This window comes from Sturnira hondurensis, unplaced genomic scaffold (genome assembly GCF_014824575.4).
Source record: "Sturnira hondurensis isolate 20B ecotype Veracruz unplaced genomic scaffold, ASM1482457v3 Scaffold0004338, whole genome shotgun sequence".
In the NCBI taxonomy this organism is placed as follows: domain Eukaryota; kingdom Metazoa; phylum Chordata; class Mammalia; order Chiroptera; family Phyllostomidae; genus Sturnira; species Sturnira hondurensis.
The window spans coordinates 1,712,705-1,734,012 of NW_028076969.1; positions in this window are offsets into that span (position 1 = coordinate 1,712,705).

A 21,308-nucleotide genomic window follows, 5' to 3' on the forward strand; every position below is an offset into this window, starting at 1 on the left:
TTAATATACTTTTAGTCACATCGACACCAGGTAGAACAATATATATTTTGATATTTTTATTTTGTGTTTCTGAGATGCTGAAGGGCTCAAAAACAACTGCATTGTCTGCCAATAGCAGAGCTCCACAACACATTTTCTACCGGTGCTTAGAGGAGTCTGACCCTGTGTTACTCTCCTTCATGCTCCATTGTGTTAGTGTCTCTGACATTTCCCCAGTAGCAGAAATCCTGAAAGGCAGGGTTAAGAGAGAGGGCACTTTGGAACTGCTTTCCTAGCCCCATCCACACAGCAAAGAGAGCAAACTTTTCAAGCATTAATTTTGTTTTTAAGAAGCAGAATCAGTTTAGTCATTGAGTGTGACCAGATCATAGGTGAGATACCCTAAAAACGTACATTTATGCAGTGGATTGAGGAGTGGCCTGGCCTCAGCATTTTGCACTTCCCTCTATCAAAAGGATGAGCACAAGGTTATCTCTGGAAACAGTGAGTGGTCTGGAAAATACATCACAGTGTTCTAAAAATTTGAATGTATAAGAACAGACCATTATGGAAGTTCTAATGATACAAGTGTGTTAGATAAGTTTCGTTCTTGAGTGATTCTGCTTTCAAGGAGTTTAATACCAAATTTGAAACAAGAACAAAATTTCACGCATGGAAAAATTGCTATGTATTAAAGGGAATCACAAATAAAGTACAACAGACATTCAAATATGACTCATGTTTGAATGAACCCTCTATAAATTATTCCATAACCCCCCCCATATGTCTATGTATCCCATTCCAGTTGTTCATCCAGACACAGCCAGTAATAGTCTCTTAGTTTGAGAACAAAAGACATTAATTTGACTCATAAAAAATGGAACAATTGCTATGAATAGGCTTGTGCTTCATACATGGATGAAGAAAGAAAAACTCATCAGACCTGAAATTATATAACAAGAGTTATATAATAGTGTATATAATAGTGTATTTAAAGGTACAATGAACATGTGCACATAACATGATGCCTTGCTATTGAGAAAAAAAAAGATCAACTGGAGAGGGATTATTTTAGGAAGTATTCTTTGTAATTGCTATTATGTGTGTCTGAACTCTTACCTGCTGTGATAGGAAGAATAATGCCCCCCCCCAAAGATGTCAGTGATCTAGTCACTAGAACTTTCAAATATGTTACTTTACATGGTAAAATGGGCTTTGCATGTAATTAGGTTAAAGGTGTCAAGATGGGGTGGTTTTTCTGGCTGATCTGGGTGGAATGAGCCTAATGTAATCACAAGGGCCTTAGAAATGGAAGAGAGAGGCAGAAGAGAAAAACAGAAGGCTATTTAGCTGTGTAAGAGGTCAGAGTGACGTTGAGTGAAGGGAAGCTTCCACGTCTACTGCTAACTCCGAAGATGGAAGAAAAGGGCTATAAACCAGGCGAAGACATGGATTTTCCCCTAGAACTTTGAGGGAGAAATGCAGTCCTGCCTGACTCTTTATTTTAGTTTAGTGTGACCTACATCAGACTTCTGATACACTGTATGGTAGTAGATTTGTGTTGTTTAAGCCCTAAGTTAGTGACAGCTTGTTACAGCAGCAATAGAAAACTAATGCACTTGCTTAGTCTATTGAGCTGGCAAAAAGGAGGGTTCTTTCATCACTTCCTAAGCCCGAGGTGTCTATTTCAGTTTAAAAAGGGGGCTGAAAATGTGTTGATAAATATTTATTCTTTTTTTACTAAGTGACATAAAAGTGTAATAAACACACAAAAGTATATTTATTTAACCTAATTATAGAAATTTACATCGTTACTCTATGTCCAGAATCCACGTCATCAAAAAGTGGTGTTATATTTGAATAAATGCTGTCGTATTTGATGATAGAAAGCAGTTTTAATTAAAAAATGACATAAATTACCCCTTTACTGTAAAATGACTTTCTAGTCATATGGGATCCCCGTGTGGTTACTTGGCTGTTCAAGATTGTACCATTTTCCCCCTTCGGTAGGCCACAGCCAATTAGTTTACACTGTGGCAGATACAATTTAATTTGGATTGCTCAAAATGTAAAATTACTTTACAGTGTTTAGTTCTATAGTGCACCTGAGAAAACCTCAACACTCAGCAGTCAGCAATAGTGCAGAAAGGTGCGCATGAGTCCATAAGGTGCTCTGGAGAGGCTTTGCAATCAGGAGCCAATTTGCAGCCAGAGGAAAGCGCACAAGGATTCACCGACATGAAAAAGGCTTCTTGCTCTAATTCAAGTCTGGACTGTATTCAAGTCAAACTTTGGATGAAGCACAGGCAGCAAGAATGACTAACTCCAAGACACGGAATTTTATGATGTCTATTTCTCTTAGTTAAATATATACCAAGCACTGTCTTCAAACTACCAGCTCCTACAAAGAAATCAGTAGCATCTTTATAAACAGAGATAGACACATCAAATTACACACCACAATTAAACTATTTTGACCCTGTCTCACACAATGTCTTGATAGGAAAATAAATTGCCTTTTAGCAAACCCCCAGAAGATTTGATCCCAGCACATCTCGTACGAAGATTCTCAGAAACTCAAGAGTTGTGCTACAACAAAGCTGAACTGTTTGATTAGAGACTCTGTCAATGATTTCAAAAAATAGTGTTACTTAATCAAATAAAATGTTGCAAGGAAAGCCCATGTTAGAGATGAGAGGTGAAATTCCACATGCTACAGAAATCTGTTAAATGTCATAAATGGTATTACAGTTTTGAATTATATTTAAATAATCTTCAGTCTGACAGCATATTTAATAGTAACTAGTGTACTCATAGCAAAGTTTTAGAGTGTTGGTAAAGAACACTTCTCCAACCCTAAATTTAAAAGAAAATGCTTCACAAAATAATTCAGAAATAGAAGTGATTAAAATGGAAAATACCTGTTTTGTCCAGAATGCCTGTAGCCCTTCATGGAGTAAATAATATATCCCTGAACAACTTCTTGGAAGTCAAAACTCCGAATGTATTGATACATTTTACAGGAGCAAGGTAATTTTTGTCATCTTTTTTATTTATAAATTCCATTACTGGAGTCAACAGCAACATATAAACTGGGCTGGAAAGGGCTTATAGACACTGCCCGTGACCAAGAGGAGGACAAAGAGACCCTTCATTGAAAAGGCAGGAGCTGTTTCTTAGTAAATATCTTTAAAAAATCTTTGTTAATATTTTTATTCAATTTTTCCATTTCCTGAATTCATTTATAGTGAATAGTTGGTTTACAGATGGGAAAAATGCTTACAATATAAGCAGTTTTGTCAACACTATTTTGATATATCAATACAACTTCCAGTCTATGTTTGGAATCAAATTCCACTGTGTCCTCCAGAAGGTAACGTGTGTGTGTGTGTGTGTGTGTGTGTGAGTGTGTGAGTGTGCACATATGTATTCATACTTTGTCTTATGTTCCTATGGCCCTCCAAAGATTTGTTAATTGTTTGGATATACTACATAGTTCTGCCTAATTTACATCTTAGTTTTTTGTGTATCATCTTCAGCATCAACAATGAATATTCCCTGAGTAAATATGGTAAACATTGCACAATTCTCATACTAATCTAGTCAGGGGGCCTAGTTCAAGATGATAAATTTTATAACATAAAATTTTACAATTTATTAGTTCTGTGGTCCATTCAGATCTACCACTTACCTCTAGAGCACTAAAAGGCAGGTATGGGCAAGTCTACTAAGACCTGTGATTTCAACATAGACCAAAACTGTAAAGACATTCAAAGTATCCTGAAAAGCTATAGCTCTGAATAATGGAAACCCTGTTTAACCTAAATAGTTTGTCAAATCATTCAGAATAACATTTCAATTCTACCACATCGAACTAGCTCACTGACCTCAGGCTAGACCATAAATTTCACATGTTTAATATTAGGAATTAAACATAATTCCTAATTTAGCATAATGAGATTTAATAAATGCCTAAAGTTTATTTTATGATTTAATTTGTTTTATCTTCCAATCCTTATAATTCTGAATTAAAAGGTAATAACTCTCTTCGTTTATGCTCAGAGGAGTATTTATTTTCCTTGATCATTTTGTCAAATTTCTCAAATGATCCTCTTTGGTTTGTCATTATCTTTGCTATATCATATTTCTTAAAGGATAGAGGCATGAGCTACGTGACAAATTTAAGTTATAAACTCAATATGTACTAGAAGTTAAGAAGAACTTCATATTTCCTATTTCTATCACTTCGTTAACAAATTTTATCACTAAGAAGTCAGTCTTCCAAATACTTTCTAAGTTTCTGCTTCAATTTCTATTATTGAAACACCACTATAATGGCCAATCTGAATTTTACTCTTTCTTTTCAGACTCTAATTCTACACTATTAGTCTAACGTATATCTACCCATTACTGTCCTTTCCCTTTCCACGGTGTACCTTGGAATCCCTAATCTGCTGGAAACCAATGCAATATCTTCAATATTTTTCTGAAATAGTCTTTCTGTCAGCACACTATGTTTGACATAAATGAAATTGAGCATCAGGGTTGTTCTGTCATAGGAACTTGCCTGAAGAGGATCCATAAGCTGATGAAAGCACATAGAAAACACATGATAGTGATGGAGCAGAAGTAGGAAATAGTAAATAGTAAATATGGTGTTGGTGCTAACAGTGATATGGGGTGCCATGAATATTAAAGGTGGAAAGTGGGGAATGGTGATGGACTGAGTTTGAAAATAAATATCAGTACTGCAGTTATTTGGGAAAAAAGAAATCCAAATCCCAGAACTGACATTTTAATGGAAGAAGGAAAGTGACAGTATTTCAACTAGAAGTAAAGTACATACAAAATAAAAAGCCAATGCCCATAACAAATCTCTAAGCTATAATGTTCCCATTTTGTAGATGAAGACAATGGAGGCCAAAAGCACTCAGGAGCAGGTCCAGTGTGATGCAAATAGCTGGGATATGAAATAAGAGTATTTGGCAATGCAGAGACCCAGCTGTCTAAACAACCTGTGGAACAGGTGTTTCCTATCCTAATTGGCTTTAATTGTGATACTTCAGGCGTAAATGGCAATCTTCCCCTCCAGCATACTTTAAAGATATTTTTCTGTTTCCAAGACTAGCTTCTTAATCAGAATTGTGACAGTCCAAGGCTATCTACTTATAAAACTCTCCTTAGTAGCATCTGTTCCTTTTCTCTGCAACTCACAGGGTCAGAAGGACACGGTGGTCAATATGCTTATCCCTTGCTGTTTAGCACCAGAACTGATCATTGGCCTGACCAACCCTAATATCTTCTCCTCTTCTGAAACTAACAACCTTCATTCGTGTCAGTATGGTGGCCATGAAAGTGAGCTGCTTAGATTTTCTGCTGCAAGAACATGGAGTTAACTAATAGCTCTAGCTGCTGTTTGAATTCATCACCGCATTTATACCAAGGCCATCCTTTCCATGTGCTGCTTTCAGTGAAAGACAGAGCATGGCAAAGATACTAATTCATTTTATGAGACATGTGGGACTCCTCAGATGGGTGACTGGAACAAAGAATACCCATTGGTCTGGCCAAAAACTTTTTAGAATGGCACTAAATTCTGAGATTCTTCTTATTTGAGCCTTCTTCCTTTCTATTTACAGATGTCAGAGCTACAATGTGATAGGAAGGTTTTTGTTGTTGTTTTTTGTCTATTCAGGCCTCTTCCCTATATCCTTCAGAGATATTTCCACAGTATATCTGCTATACATCTAAACCCATTTGTCTGCTTCTCAGAGGACCCAAACTAATACAACTACCCGAATCCCTTCTTGTCCCTTATACTTTGCCAATCACCTTGATGGCTCTTACACCAGACTTATAGATGCTTTTAAGTCCTCCTTATGTCATTATGTGACTTCGTGTTTCTTCACTCCAAATTTTCTCAAGCCCCAAATTATGATCTCTTTACCCAGATACAGTTTTGGGAGCATTTTCTCTGTAGTTTCAATTGTTACCAAACTTAAAATAACAGTCTATACTTGCTAGCTATCTGCCCATTAACAACCATTGTTATCTGGTTTTCATGCTAATTACTTTTTGGCAATAATGACTGTTCCCCATTCTTATTCTCTTCATTTTATATAGCATTTGATATAATGGGCCACTATGAGCTTTTCCGGTCCCCTGGCTTTTGCAGAATTCTCATTTACTGTTTTCTTTTCCTTTCTTCCTTCCTTCCTCCCTTTCTTTTTTCCTATTAACTTTATGACTGAACTTTTGGTGAACTGATGTCTTCCTCTAGACTCTGAATTTAAGTGGTCCCCAAGAAACTAGTTATCAAGGGAAGTAACACAAGAGGTAAAACAAGGATGGTCTTACTCAGTGACAAGGCTTTAAGTAGCACCCATCATGGTGATTACCAAATCACAATCTTGGGATTGCTAGTTCTACATTTAACTTGCCTGTTAAATATCTATCGTATGTTAAGCTCCACAAACCCATTTTCTATCAAACCTAACTTACTTTATTTCTTCCTCTTGAATTTACTGTTTATTTTCTTGACACCATCTACTTACTTAAATCCTCACTTGAATCTTATTAACTTGTGACTGCTCTCCTGACTTCTGCCACCCACCCCAGTCATTCCCTTCCCTAAGCCTATAGGTCACAACAGGTGTTGCCCTGTAACAAATCAAAACTCCAGGCTCCTCTCCAACTCCATTACTGCGCCCCAAGTTCATGTCTTCATTATCACTTAATTGGATAATCTACTCACAACATGGTTTTCTTTAAAACAGACTGTTTCCATGGCCTCTTAACAGTGAATCTTAACCCATTTACCTCAGTATTGGAGTGTTGTCATCTACTTTGATATGTGTCAAAAATAAGTTGCCATCACTTAGTTATTAAAAATACTGATTTTGAAAATGACCCACATTGAAAAATGACATACATGATGGTATGATTTCTTGAGGGCTTATAGTTATTTGCACATACCTTTACCTATGACCATATGCTGCAAGTTATAATGTCATCTGTCAAGTGTGAGGAGGAAGAAAAACATTGAGAACTCTTAGTCCTCAGTATCAAGGCCAAATTCCCTAACTCGACATTTCACAGTGCTTCACAATTTAGCCCCAATCTTGTTCTCTACATATCCTGTTTGTGCTATCAGTAAAAATAATAACCATATGAATATAAATTTCTTATTGCTCACATATACAATTTATGCCTGATTTTGTTCTATTCTACCCTTACTATATTATTCCATGTGCTTAGAAAGTCCTGATGCTTTATTATACAGAGTAGAGGTCTAAAGTTCAGGTGTAAATTCTATCACTTTATCAAAATTTAAGTCTTCATTTTTCTCAAGCTGGAAGTAAATTCTTTGCACTTGGAAACTTAATAGTATTTTACCTACTCCTCTGGTGGGACAGGTAACATTTGCTGCTTAAATTTCTAATTTTAAAAGTAGCATTTTAATCATATACTAGAATATAAACCACCTAAAAAGAGAAACTGTTTATTTGTATCCCCAACAATTTTTGGCACATGGTTGCTATTAAGAAATATAGAATAAACAGAGTTTGTGTGTTCTTTGTTAAGTTTACTCATTGGATTGACATGTGCCTTTGCAAATTTGGCAATTTTCCTATATAATACTTATCCTAATTCATTTATTCAAGTATTCAGTCAAACTAATCTCAGCACTTTTTTCCAGAAACAACATTGTTATAATTACCCATTTAAGAAGAAGAAAATTTATCCCTAAACTTGTTTTTCTATTTCTCAGCTAATTCTATTTTTCTCTCAATACTCTGGTGGGTGGGAATAACAAATCTTGTTGTGGAAATAACTAAATTACAAGATATCTAATGTTCTTGAACTTAAAAATTGCCTCAAGAAAACTAGTAGATTAGTTTAATGTAACTTTTACGTTCAGAAAATATCCTCACTCTCTCACTGCATACGTTTGCAGAATTAAAAGCCAGTCTCCTGATTTCCAGCTCAACACCTGGACAACAAACTTACTTTCCCACTAACCCTACAGCCCAGGCAGGATGCAAGGTCAGCTTAATTTACATGGGCTGGTTTGGACACAGGGTTGAAGAGGTGCTTACAGAAAAGAAAACAATCTCAAAATTGAATCATAGTCACATAATATCTGTTATTACAAAAGGTATCAAAAAAGGTCACATAATGAAATCCGTTGTTCTGGGGACAGGAATGCCACTAACTTTTTCTAAAACAATGGTTATCTTTACAATTTCAAAAACAAGGAAGCTACAGTGATTCCTATGGTTTCATTTGTTTTCCACAGATTTACTTTCCTATGCTGATTGGAGGCAAGAAACATTGGTCAACGAGCCCCTTTTGATAGAAGAGATATGCTGAACCCAAGCGCCTGAGTTATAGCTTTGAATATGGCTTAAGTTTTTAAAATAATTTGATCCACTTGGATCTAACAGAATATAAGCATTTTTTTCACCAAAGGAACTTAATTTTTTTAGACTGTTATTGACAATTTTACTGAAAGTGAGAAAAAAGCAACCATTCCCTGTCGGGACAGAGAGGAAAAAGTCAGAGGCAGATGTACAGGTGATGTTTCCAGCAAAGGTTTGGTGTGCACTAACATCTTGCACTGTGCCTCAATGACTGCAGGTTTGGAAAAGTGAAGGTATTTCCTCAGAGAGATGGAATGTTAAAGTTGACTACAAACAACTTTTGACTTCTTCTCTAAAGAGAATATAGGTAACTAAAACTTTCCAAGGTTCTCCTCAAACTTCAGCAAGATGCATTTGTGTAACAGCAGACATTTGGTATTTAGGATACCATGGAGACTATATTCCTAAAACTGCTGATCTGCAATGGATATAAAAGAATTTGTCACAAGCATTATGATTTTCTTGCATTGGTGGGTTTTCATAAATAATTTCTTATTGCAGAGTCTATGGACAAATGCTATAGAAAAAACTGAAGGTCTTTTTCATTTTCACAATAGAGTTTATTTCTTAAAGGCAGGAATATTTAACCAAATTTCAAGGAGAAAGAGCAGTTTCTGAGCCAAATCTCCCTAGGTCATGCAAAATGATATGAAGGAAAGAATCCTGTCATTGAATACTCTGTTCATGTACACACTCTCTCCCCGCACTACACACACACACACACTTATATTGCCCTGTCCTTTATAAGCCAGATCAATATTTCAGATACAAATGAGGTGAGCTCAAGGGAAGAGAGATTCATATTGAAGTGTGAAAACATTCCAGGAAGAAAAAGACAGATCTGTTTAAGAGAACAAATACTCCCAATAAATCATGTTGAGCTTGGCATGGTGACTGTTCTTCCTTCTGGCAGCTTTGTAATTACTCTCTCAACAGAGCAACAACTTTCTTTGGAAATAGACACTCTATATGCGAGGCAATTATAGCATTGGGCATCACTGCTGGCCAAAGCTGAGGCTACATATGTCACAATCCATTAGTTAGGAGATATATCTGAGCAACCTGAGGTTTATTAAAACCAAGTGCCACCTTTCCTGATCACTTTTCTCAAGGTCTCCCAAGAGCAGTCATCGGCTATTTCTGATAGTACATCAATTCAGTCTTCAAATAATTCTCTCCAATTCCAAACTTTATGAATTATTAACCTGATCGATAAGAGTTAGTAATTCTCAGTTTATCTCCCCCTGAACTATGTTGTAATTATTTGTAAAAGCTTATGATTGGAGATCCTCAGGACATACTATAATGGAGAACATGATTTCAGTTCCAGCTGAGAATCTGATTTGTCTGGATTTGTCTCCTAGCTGTAGAGTATATCTTGGGAAGGTCATGATTATCTTGAAACAAAGACACTGAAAATGTAGAAGATATTCTTGGCGCTCTGTGTGCCTGAAATCTGCCTTTTCTGAAGTTCCTAAAATAAGTCTATGTACACTTACCTATTTCATATTTAAGGATGTAATGTCTTGAATTATCCTTTAATTGGTTAACATAATAAAGCATTATTTTCCTAATGAGCTTGTAAGAGAAGAAGCAAAGTGATAAATAGTCTCACCTGGCCAACAGTGTTTCTTCCATGAGAGTGCCAAAATAATGCACATTGTAATAATAATTGCTGATATTTTTTGAGCTCTCACTATATACTGAGCACTGTATGAGGTGCTTTATACACTATTTCATTCGACTCTAACAACCTTCCAAAGTATGTCATTTTTCAGATGACAAAATAGAAATTTAGAGGGCTAAAATAATAGGCTTTTTTGCATAGCTAGCATGTGGCAGAATTAGACAAATCTGGTTCTAGAACTCCTCCTTTAACCAGTATGCAAAACTGCAACCCATATCAGTAAACTATTTAAACCTCAACAAGGAACTAATGGTCAAACACAAAAAATTTTAAAACTTCGGTAAGAACAAGGGAAACATTTTGACCCAGCAATTCCACTCTTGGGAGTATATCCTAAGAACCCTGAAACACCAATCCAAAAGAACCTATGCACCCCGATGTTCATAGCGGCACAATTTACGATAGCCAAGAGTTGGAAGCAACCTAGATGCCCATCGGTAAATGACTGGATCAAAAAACTATGGTACATTTACACAATGGAATTCTATGCTGCAGAAAGGAAGAAGGAACTACTACCCTTTGCAACATCATGGATGGAACTGGAAAGCATTATGCTGAGCGAAATAAGCCAGGCGGTGAAAGACAAATACCATATGATATCAGCATTAACAGGAATCTAAACAAACCAAACAAGCAAGCAAAATATGACCAATGACACTCAAATATGGAACAGGCTGTCAGGGCCCAGAGGGGAGAGGGGAGAGAATCATAGGGGAAAAGGGAATGGACTCACATGAACAAGTATAAAAGACACATGGACAATAACTAAGGGTGGGGGGTGGAAAGGGGAGGGAGGGGGGGAGCATGGGGTGGGGGGCGGGCAGGGTTGGGAATATAAGACAGAAACCTGTACTTGAACAAGAATTAAATAAAAATTATATTTAAAAAAAAAGAACAAGGGAAACATCACCACTAATGTGTTTTGTTTTGTTTTTTTAGTTTCCTGATACTCAAGTTGTTGTCATATTTCTAATGACTGAGAAACTGATGAGAAAGACCCAGGACAATTTCAACAAAAATCACATGACTGCTCATTCATTTGTCCTGAAGATTCGTTATTGGAGAGATTATATCCAGGACAGGGAAAGAGGTCTACTGAGGCTGATTGAATGTTGCTAAACAGTATATTTCTTTCTAGTCAGCAAATGAGACATTGATCAAGTGGCTTAACTTAGGGGAAACCATTCAGAAAAGTGAAGTGAATGGACATCCTGGAGGTGAGAAATACTTGATAAAGTAAAAAATCAACATATTTAACCTGGAGAAGAGGAAAGTTAAGAGATACATAAGATCTCTTTGCAAATATTTGATAAACTGTCATGCAGAAAATATTATTAGATTTATTTCTGACCTTATAGAGAATTAGATTTAGCTTGGAAAAGTTAGAGAAAGAAATGTTTTATTTAAGAAAGAACATTCTAATGATTAGAACTGTTGAAAAACAAAGTTCTCTTCTTTATGCAGGAGCATGTTTTTGTTGTTGTTTGTTTGTTTTTATGTCATTGGGATTTTGAAACAGCTCAATAATCCCAGCATTAGAATTTCAAGGTGATGTCTGAGGCCATTTTTAACTCTGATATTTCCCTGGTCTAGGCAGAAAGAGAAAGAATTGAAATTGCCACCACTAATTACTCCCAGTTCCATATCTTTAATCAGATACGATTTAAGTTTTCAAAACCCCAAATCATTTGGGGCAGCTTCTTTGCAAAGACCTACTCTGAATATCTGCCATGAATGGGGATAAGGATGAAATGAGCCAGAGCGAAAGTGCCCGTCACCCAAAGCCGACACAGGCATCTTCTGATCTTGCAGTTGGGGGTTGCACTTTTCTCCAGGTAACATAAAATGTTAAGCGGTGGTGAGAAATATTATAGAAAAGAATGTCCAATCAAAAAGGAAAAGAAGAAATAGTTAAAGAATAGGGATACCAGTTATTTAGTCAAAAAGACTGTTGATGTCCATTGTAGCATTATTCACAATATCTTACGTATGGAAAAAATCTAAATGTCCAGTGACAGATAATGGACAGACAAAATGTGGCATATACACACAATGGAATATTATTCAACATTAAAATAGAAATAAATCTTGCCATAAATCACAACATGGATGAATTTGGAGGCCATTATTCTAAGTGAAATTAGCCCATCACAGAAGAACAAATACTTTGATGAGATATTTAAAATAGTCAAACTCATAGAAACAGAAAGTATAATGGTGGTTGCCAGGGGCTGTGGAGAGAAGGAAATATGAGCTAAATAAGCTCTAGATATCTGCTGTATAACACTGTGCCTATACTCAATGACACTGTATTGTATACTTAAAAATCTGCTAAAAGGGTAGATATCACGTTAAGTGTTCTTACCACAATTTAAAAAAAAAGACTTTCTAAGTCAGTGGAATATAAATTCCAATAAGATGTTTCCTGAGGAGTGGGAAAGTAGTGTATTTCCTATTTGTGATAGGAAAAAGAGCAAATGGTTGGAATAAAATGTAATTTTATCTCAATATTTATATACTTTTTAAATCTTGAGTGAATACCACATGTAACTGTTATCACGAGAAGACAATCTCTTAACTGTCACTTGTAGTATCTTATTGCTGTGATTATTAAGTGTACTATTGTAATCACAAGTGTTAAGTCTTAGTTGTTTTAAGCCATAAATATACTAAAAATTAGTTTGACCCTGTAATCAGATATTTTCTGCTGAGGATGCTGTTTCTCTGTTGTTGAAAATGGAACATTCTAGTTTTCTGGTTTGTTGCTTTTCCTGTGCATGGAATATACGATACTCATCACAAGCTCAGGTTCTGTGGTAGTTCTCTGTTGGGAACTACCCTGCCTGGTTTCAGGAGCTGTAAATCCCCCATGGCTAAGGCTGAGTAAGCAACCTTTGGACCATAAGCCACTAAGGAGACAAAGTTTATCTCCCTGGCAGGAACACTGCATCTGCTCCTTTTTCTTCATCCATAACTGGCCCCCCGTGCTTGATTGGTTAGCCAATGACAGGTAAGATTCCCCAAGGGGGGAACGACCTAAGACAGGCACAATCACGTGGAGGCCCCAGGAAAGGGCTTGGGGGGCTATGGAGAAAGGGGTGATGGACCCCCTCCCCTTGGCTATGACACAGCTTGAGTACTCCTTCTGTCTGCAAGAAGACTCCTAATCTCTTGGCTGCCTTACTACCTCTGTCTGACTAAGCCTGAGACAATGCCTTAAGCCTGAAACAATGCTGGTGATGGGTACTGCCCTGTGCTGGAAAGGGCAGGTTCCTTAGGGCAATCAGGCCTAATAAAGAATATGTAAAATCCTGTGAAACCTGCTTTGTTTAGAATGCTCTCAGTTAAATAAGGGTCCAAACAAGAAGTGAGTTTGGTCCTCAAAGTTTTATAGCTCTTTAGCTATCTGACCCTGACTCAAAATAGGCCATGAAAGTTCTTTGTTATCTGTTGTTTGATCCTTATTGCCTGACAATGATTAATGAGCTTTACTTGTATTCCTGTGCAAAATGAACCCAATAAAAGCACATTGAGGAAAAAGCTCTTGGCCCTTCTCCTTTGAGAGATTGGCCACCTTTCCTCCCCAAGCAGATCATGTCTTCGTAGACTTATTCTTATCCATGGAGGCCAGGGGTGCCCTGTGGGCAGAGCACCCCCCTCACTGCTTGTATTGAATATCAACTTGGGCTGACTTCAAGAAGTTACTTAATTTTTCTTTCTCTCATTTATATGTACAATGGGTATAGAAACTATACTTCTCTCTTAGGCTTGTTATAAGTAATAAATTAAGTAATATATGTAAAGTTAAACACTTAAGACAGTGCCTGGCCACTCAATAAATAATAATAGTAATAATAATAATAATAATGGCAGCTTTACTTTTATTACCATCATCACAAACTTATAAAAGCATTTTTTTAAGTCTCATTTCACTGAGTTGAATGCTTGTTTTCAGTGTTATATAGATACAACCTAACAATACCTTAACCCTCTCATTAGGCATAGATTGGTTTACATATAAATAACAATGGTAATGTTATCAACCATAATTCACTTTAAAGATTGGGGAATTTACTCAAAACATTATATATGGAACTGCCTTTTGATCCAGTGATCCCACTGCTGTGACTATACCCTAAGAATCCTGAATCACGAATTGAAAAGAACCTATGCACCCCAATGTTCATAGCAGCATTATTTACAATAGCCAAGTGCTAGAAACAGCCTAACTGTGCACCAGTAAATGAATGGATAAAAAAAAAAACTGTGGTACATTTACACAATGGGATACTACACAGCAGAAAGAAAGAAGGAACTCCTACCCTTCACAATAGCATGGGTGGAACTGGAGAACATTATATTAAGTGAAATAAGCCAAGTAGTGAAAGGCAAGTACCATATGATCTCACCTATAAGTGGAACCTAATCAACAAAACAAACAAATGAACAAAACAGAACCAGAGACATAGAAGTAAAGAACAAACTGACAGTGACCAGAGGGGAAGGGAGAAGGAGAAAATGGAGGAAAGGGAAGGAGCAAGATAAGGAAGATGAATAGAGGACTTATGGGCACAGACAACGGTGGGGGGATTGACTGTGGGAGGTGGAGAGCAGGGCATGGGAGAACAATAGGGAAAAAGTCGGGACAACTATAACTGAACAGCAATAAAAAAACAGAAGTGTGGTTTTCTTAGATATACTGAAAAATCCTCATAAGTTCATGTCAGAAAAGATTGCTCCTGTTCAATGCAGATCATTTGATGTGAAATGTAATTGGGCTTTTCAGTATCTGTATGTTAGCTCTTTGGAGAACAGTGAAATTAGAAATAATGTCATATTTTTTCTTCTTGAGTCCTCTGCAATTATAACAGCTGACTAGTGAGGCTGAGATTTGATGAAAAATGATGATGAATATTTTGAAATGATTAAAAAAGTTAAAAGAAAGTGTTCTTAGACAATAAAAGCATGTGTCTGTGTACAGACTTACACATTCACATTGCTCGACAGTTTTGGAGTCTGTAACAGTTTTCTACTTGGGAACTCCACACTAACATTTTCAGGGGTTTAAGTGGTGTTTTCCATGTGTGGCTAGTGCCTATTGTATTGGACAGTGCAGATGTAGAATCTTTTACCATCATGGAGAATTCTATTGAATTCAATTGAACAATGTTCATAGAAGGTGGGATTGAGAGACAGTATTAGGGAAGGAACCATTCTTGGAAGAGGGAAAATAATTGGTCTGAACAAAATGTTGTGGTTGTTCTTTAAACAGTAAAGATGGAGGAATGATTAAAAACATGTTAAGTATCATGTTCATTTAGTGGAGAAAGAGACTACTATAGAAAGTGCCATCAGTCACCAGGATAATGTGCTTTTTCCTCCTCTGGAGTGAGTGAGCCTTTAAGGGCCTGGTGTGAGTGAGGCAAGCCACCTGGGATTGTGATTAGAGAGAAATGCATTTCAGCAGGACATTGGGCATCCAAAATGGCAAGATTAAAGAAAAAGGAAACAAAAAAAAAGTTTCCCACAGTTTTGGCCAACAGACCCAAAAGAATCACAAATTATTTTAAGATGCAATTCTCTGAAAGACATTTCTCTTAGCCATAAGCTGTAAGCACTTGTCTTGCTCTTGCCCTCTGCCAAGCCATGGATGAATATTTATACCAGGTTATTTTAATCCTATTTTTGATGTGACATAACTCTACATAATTTATATTTTCTTCTCAGGAGTTTTTTTTAAGACTGTTTCTTCCAACTGCCACATCTAAATTTTTTTCTTTTTCTTTCTTTCCTTTTCTTTCTTTCTCTTTCTTTTTCTTTTTCTTTTTGGCTCTGAGACAAAACAGGATGTGCAATGACACAGAGAGGTGACTACACTGGCATGTTACCATTGAAAATCAATGCTTATGACCTTGGCCTGTTCTGTCGAATGTAATGGTCTGGAACACTACGCTCTGCAACAAGATGGGAGGTACCTGAGGGAACCTGCAGGGTGGATATGTCAGGTTACAGCAGGCCTGAGTGGGATCTGATAGACAAAGTATGAGGAAGGTCTCCAAAACCGACACGTCTCGAAGTCAGGCTCCAGGCAGTGTGGCTACTAGTGCATCTGGCATCCAACATAAATATGCTATTCAATTTTTTTTTTTTTTATGGAGGGAGAAATGGTCAGAAGGGGGCTTGGAGAGAAAAAAGAGAAAAAAAGATCAAGATGAGCAGAGAGAAAGACAAAAACAGATATACGCACGCATACCAACACAGTCAACCACACAGAGATAGACACACAGACACATTAAAAGTGGGATAGACAGAAAACAAAATCATTCCAAGTTTATTATTTTTTCTGAGCCCTCAGTAAACTCCTACCCAGTAGAGATGATTCACTTCATTCAATATAATGTTTATTCTAAGAACTAGGAAATTCTATATAATGGACTAAATTCAAAACCAAAAAAAAGAGCAGTATTTTCAAGAAAGATGTCCATTTAACTTGAATTAACTACTAATACAATTGGAAAAAGTAGTAATAAATGCCAGCACAGAAATCACTAATTTGTGTCTGAATGCTGCTTTTCTCTCATTCCAAAAACACAAGCTCTTCATTTTCCTTATGCTCTGACAAGCTGTTTGCAAAAAAGAAACATTCCCCAGAACCTAAACCAAGAGCAATTTCAGGACCTGGCACTTTCCTTGCTTAACTGTCATTATGAAGTGAATAAAAAATCAAATGAAGCAAAGCACCATTTGCTGGTGTTTTCTAAGCATGGACTCATTATTCCCAGATAAAAGTGCTTGCCTTTCCTTTTATCAGCTGTTAGTTTCTACCTTTTGTGTGTATGTGTGTGTATGTGTGTGTTTTCCTAATGATGTAAGAAAATTCTGGAGCATTATGGCAAAAATTAGTCCCAGTCAGGGTTATAGTAATTTTTATTATTTGTCGGTAAGCATTACAATATCTACACAAGATAAGACAATGACGAAGATAGGTCACTGGGTAAAGTGTCAAAGATTTTCCAGTTTGGACTGAAGCACTCTTTTTTTTTTTCCAATATTTTTATTTAATTATTTTCCAAGTACAGTTTTCTGTCTATTACTCCCATCCCATCCCATCCCAAGTAGAAATGCTCCCCACTCCCTCCCATTTCCACCCTTCTCAGTTGTCGTCCATGTATCCTTTATATAGGTTCATCTAAATCCCTCCCTTATTTCCCCTGAAATTCCCTCCCCTCTTCCCCTCTTGTCACTGTCAGCCTGCTCTCTATTTCAGTGTCTTTGGTTATATTTTGCTTGCTTGTTTGTTTTGTTGTTTAGTTTCCTGTTAAAGGTGAGATCATATGGTATTTGTCCTTCAACCCCTGGCTTATTTCACTCAGCATAATGCTTTCCAGTTCCATCCATGATGCTGCAAAAGGTAGGAGCTCCTTCTTTCTTTCTGAAGCACTCTATCGCATACGTTTAGGTGCAAGACTATTAGGCAATTCCAGGGGGTGTACAAATGGTTTTGGTGGCTGAACTTCTTTCGAACTTGATCTCTTTCTTGTGTACTTATCCAAACTTTACTATATGCTCACCAATAATTAGACATTATAATCTTTGATTCCATTTGGGATAATACAAAGCAGTTGTATAAGTACAAAGATTCAAATAAAAACTATAAAAAACGTCCAACTTCACAGTGCTGCAATATTTGCATTTTACAGAAAACATTTTGAAATCATTTTAGTAAGTGGAATCCATTTTCTTTCATGAACTGTTAATACTGAATTCTTAATACTGAATTCTTAATAGCTTCCCCAGGGCTTTGGGTCTTGCTATGAAGCCTCTAGTGATTTCATCATTGTTAAGCCACAGTAAACAATCACAGTTTATGTTCATAGAATAAAACTCTCAATGTATTACTTGCCTTAGTTTTTATATCCTTAGAAATAGAAAATTTATTTTCCATGCAATCTGACTATAAGACAATGCTAAATTTGTTTATAAGCCTGGTGAATATTGGCATAAACATTACAAAATTGCCTTAATGTATATCAGCATTTGAACTCTTAGAGACAATTATGTTCTCAGATTTTTTAGGTTTTTAAATAAGGCACTGACTGTTCTTGTCCTTTGTTGAGGCCTGTTTTCATCTTTGTTTCTGGCCCTTATTCTTTGCTGATAAAAAGACCGTGTCAATTTGTTCCTCTTACAAGGGACACACGTCTAAACACATCTTCAAAAACTTTAATTTTCAGTTTCTCTTCCAAAAAACTTTTAAAAATAAATTACTAATCTTCATTTAAGCCTGGTACCTGTACAAAAGAGATTACATATGTTCACTGTTAAAATATATATAAAATTTAACTCTGACTCTCTGTAGAATGTAAAATTAATATATTATTTAACCTCTAAGGTATACATCTCTCATAAACTGATGATTCTCCTTTTGCTTATTTTTCATAAAATTATGCAAATACTTAAAAGACGATATCTTTTAAAATTTTGTAGAATATCAAATGCAGTGTGGTGCAATTTATTTTAAATTGGCATTGTATCTTAAGCACTTTCTTGCTTTATTTCCTGGTTTTCCTAAACATGATTCTGCATTATGCTTCACCATATTATTGTTCCCCAATTTATCTGACTACACAGGGATGTGCAAAATAGGTCTATAGTTGTGAGTACATGCAACAGAGTTTATTTTTGCATTATTTATTATTAATTATTGTATTATTTTTATATGGACAACTGTAAATCTACTTTTGCCAACCCCTGTCTTGCCATTGTGGGAAAGTTTGTTTATACCTCTTTTCAAAAAGTGAATAAAAAGTAAATAACCTTTATTTCTAAATCTTCTACTAATTTTTTGATTATTTTATTAGAATACATTTCTCAAAGAGAATTACAGGTTTAAAGATTATCACATTCAAAAGTTCTTTTAGCCTGATAAAGACTAAGCATCTAAAACCATGAGCCTAGTGAGCCCAGTTCACACCTGATAGGTCTAACACTAGAAGAACTGGGTATATAGCCATTAAAACCAAGACCAAGGTAAGAACTCTGCATCTATCAACATTTGCTGTGGATATATATGGAAACAAGGAGAATTAAAAACAAGAAAGAGTTAGAAATAAAAGACTTAAAAGTGTTAGATCAGTAAAAGGAAAAGTTTAATTTCATACAACAGTTCTGCAATAAAGCCACAACAATGACCTGTAGGGTAGGTACTGAGTAGCAAAAGCTCCAAGAAGAGGAGTCAGTTAGGTATTTTCCCACATTGCAGTTTCATGCACAGTGCAGGGCATGCGTTCCTCTTTTTCAGTTGATATACTGGAACCAATTTTGCTTTAAAGTCTACTTAGTGGTTATCTTTAAGCTTATACAAGTAATCTTTTAAAATGTAAAATATTACAAACATATGGAAAACTACAGAAAGTAATCTAACCTACAACAGACATCACTATTTCAGTCAGATTTAACAGATGTTAACATTTTGCTCTACTAGTTTCAGCTCTTTCTTTTAAAGAAATAAAACATTACAGATAGAGCGAAAGCCAAGCTCCACACTCCCCAGAGAGAACCATTATTCTGAGGTTGGTGAAGATTAGTCCCATGCATGTCCTTGTACTTTCACTACAGGAATCTATATTTCTCAAATGATCTAAGTTAAAAATAAAATAGTGTTTTAGAGTCACCCTATGGTAAAATTAGGAACCTAGCACATTTGCACTGCATTACTCTATGTCTTATTCTTGCTATAACTCCAAGTTTTAGATATAAAATATTGTCTTCTTAAATTATAATTGTTATATCATATACTTTTCATTCAATATTTTTCAGTTATTTGATTTAAGTTTTGCAACTTAATTTATATAATGATTTAGCTCTGTTTAAAAATAATTTTAGTTCTCCCTATCAATTCACTTTGCAACTTCCCTATAATGGATTTCTTAATTTTGCTTTTGCTGTTCATCAGCTGCTATATATTTTAAAGTAGTTTAAATCGATTCATATATACTATATTTTATAAGCCACTGAATGTCTGAGAATAACTTAACTCTTCCTAAGAAATGTTATTCCCTACTAGATGTTGTGCAGTTTGCTGTTTACTGACTTTAGAGCTGCAGAGTGGACAATTAGAAATCAGCACCCCCACTACCTGGCCAGTCATGGAATTTATTTGTTCTTGTATTGTAACTCACAAATGTTTCCGATATATTTCAGATATGGGTACTTTTCTGCTGATTATAGCAATCACTTTTGATATGTTTTTTCAGTTCATTTTAAACCGCTGAAAAGTTTATTTCAATTATGCCTTTAATTATAGCTTCCATTCAAACTTTCCAGTTATTTTTACCCCTAATGAATGCATTTAATTTTTAGCCTAGGTGACAACCTTCTCTGCCTTCTTTTCCTGTTTGATTTTTTTACACATTTCCCTTTCTCCATCTCCAAATTTGTATCTTCTTCTATTTTTTAAGTACATTATGTAAAAAGTTAGATTACTATATCATTAATTTCACTTTTCAAATCATTCCATTCAGATTTTAATTACAACTATGGTATATTTCTTGTCAATCAATCCTCAAGTCCTCCATTAGTTTTTGTCAAATAGTCTTTTTTAAAAAATTTCAGTCCATTGTCTTCTTTTCATTTTCTATAAAGACAATATGCCCTTATGTACTATAGAGAGAATAAAGAATTTTCTAAAGTTGGCCCTGCCACCAATCATTAATGCTTACTAGAGGTTTGGTCTCCTCTGTCTCAAGCCAATGTCCTCTTCCTCAAGTTGGTATTATTTCCTAGGTGGTGTCTTCTTTTCTTTAATTTGTATTTCTTTGTATTTCTATTTAGACAATCACAGATAGAGGGCCAACAGTTTCAGGTTTACTGTTTATTAACAGATAGGGTAGTAATTTGACTTTTTCTTTACTCTCTGTTCACTTGGGTGCTGGTCAAATATTTTTAGATTCACTAGTAAATAGTAAGTTGATGTGCATCACTCAGTCTCATTTCTGATCTTTCGATCTTTTATTCCATGTAGTTCTACTGGACTGAAACAGGATAGCACCTTATCTCAAATGCCTGATTGTCTGACACAAAGAACAGATGGCGTACATGGCAACGTACAAAAATCTGCTGATAGGATTCTTGCCTCTGCACCACTCCCCATCTAGCTCTTTATTTGGTGCAACTACACCTACCAGAATATGACACATTACAATTTGTCTTCCGGTGCA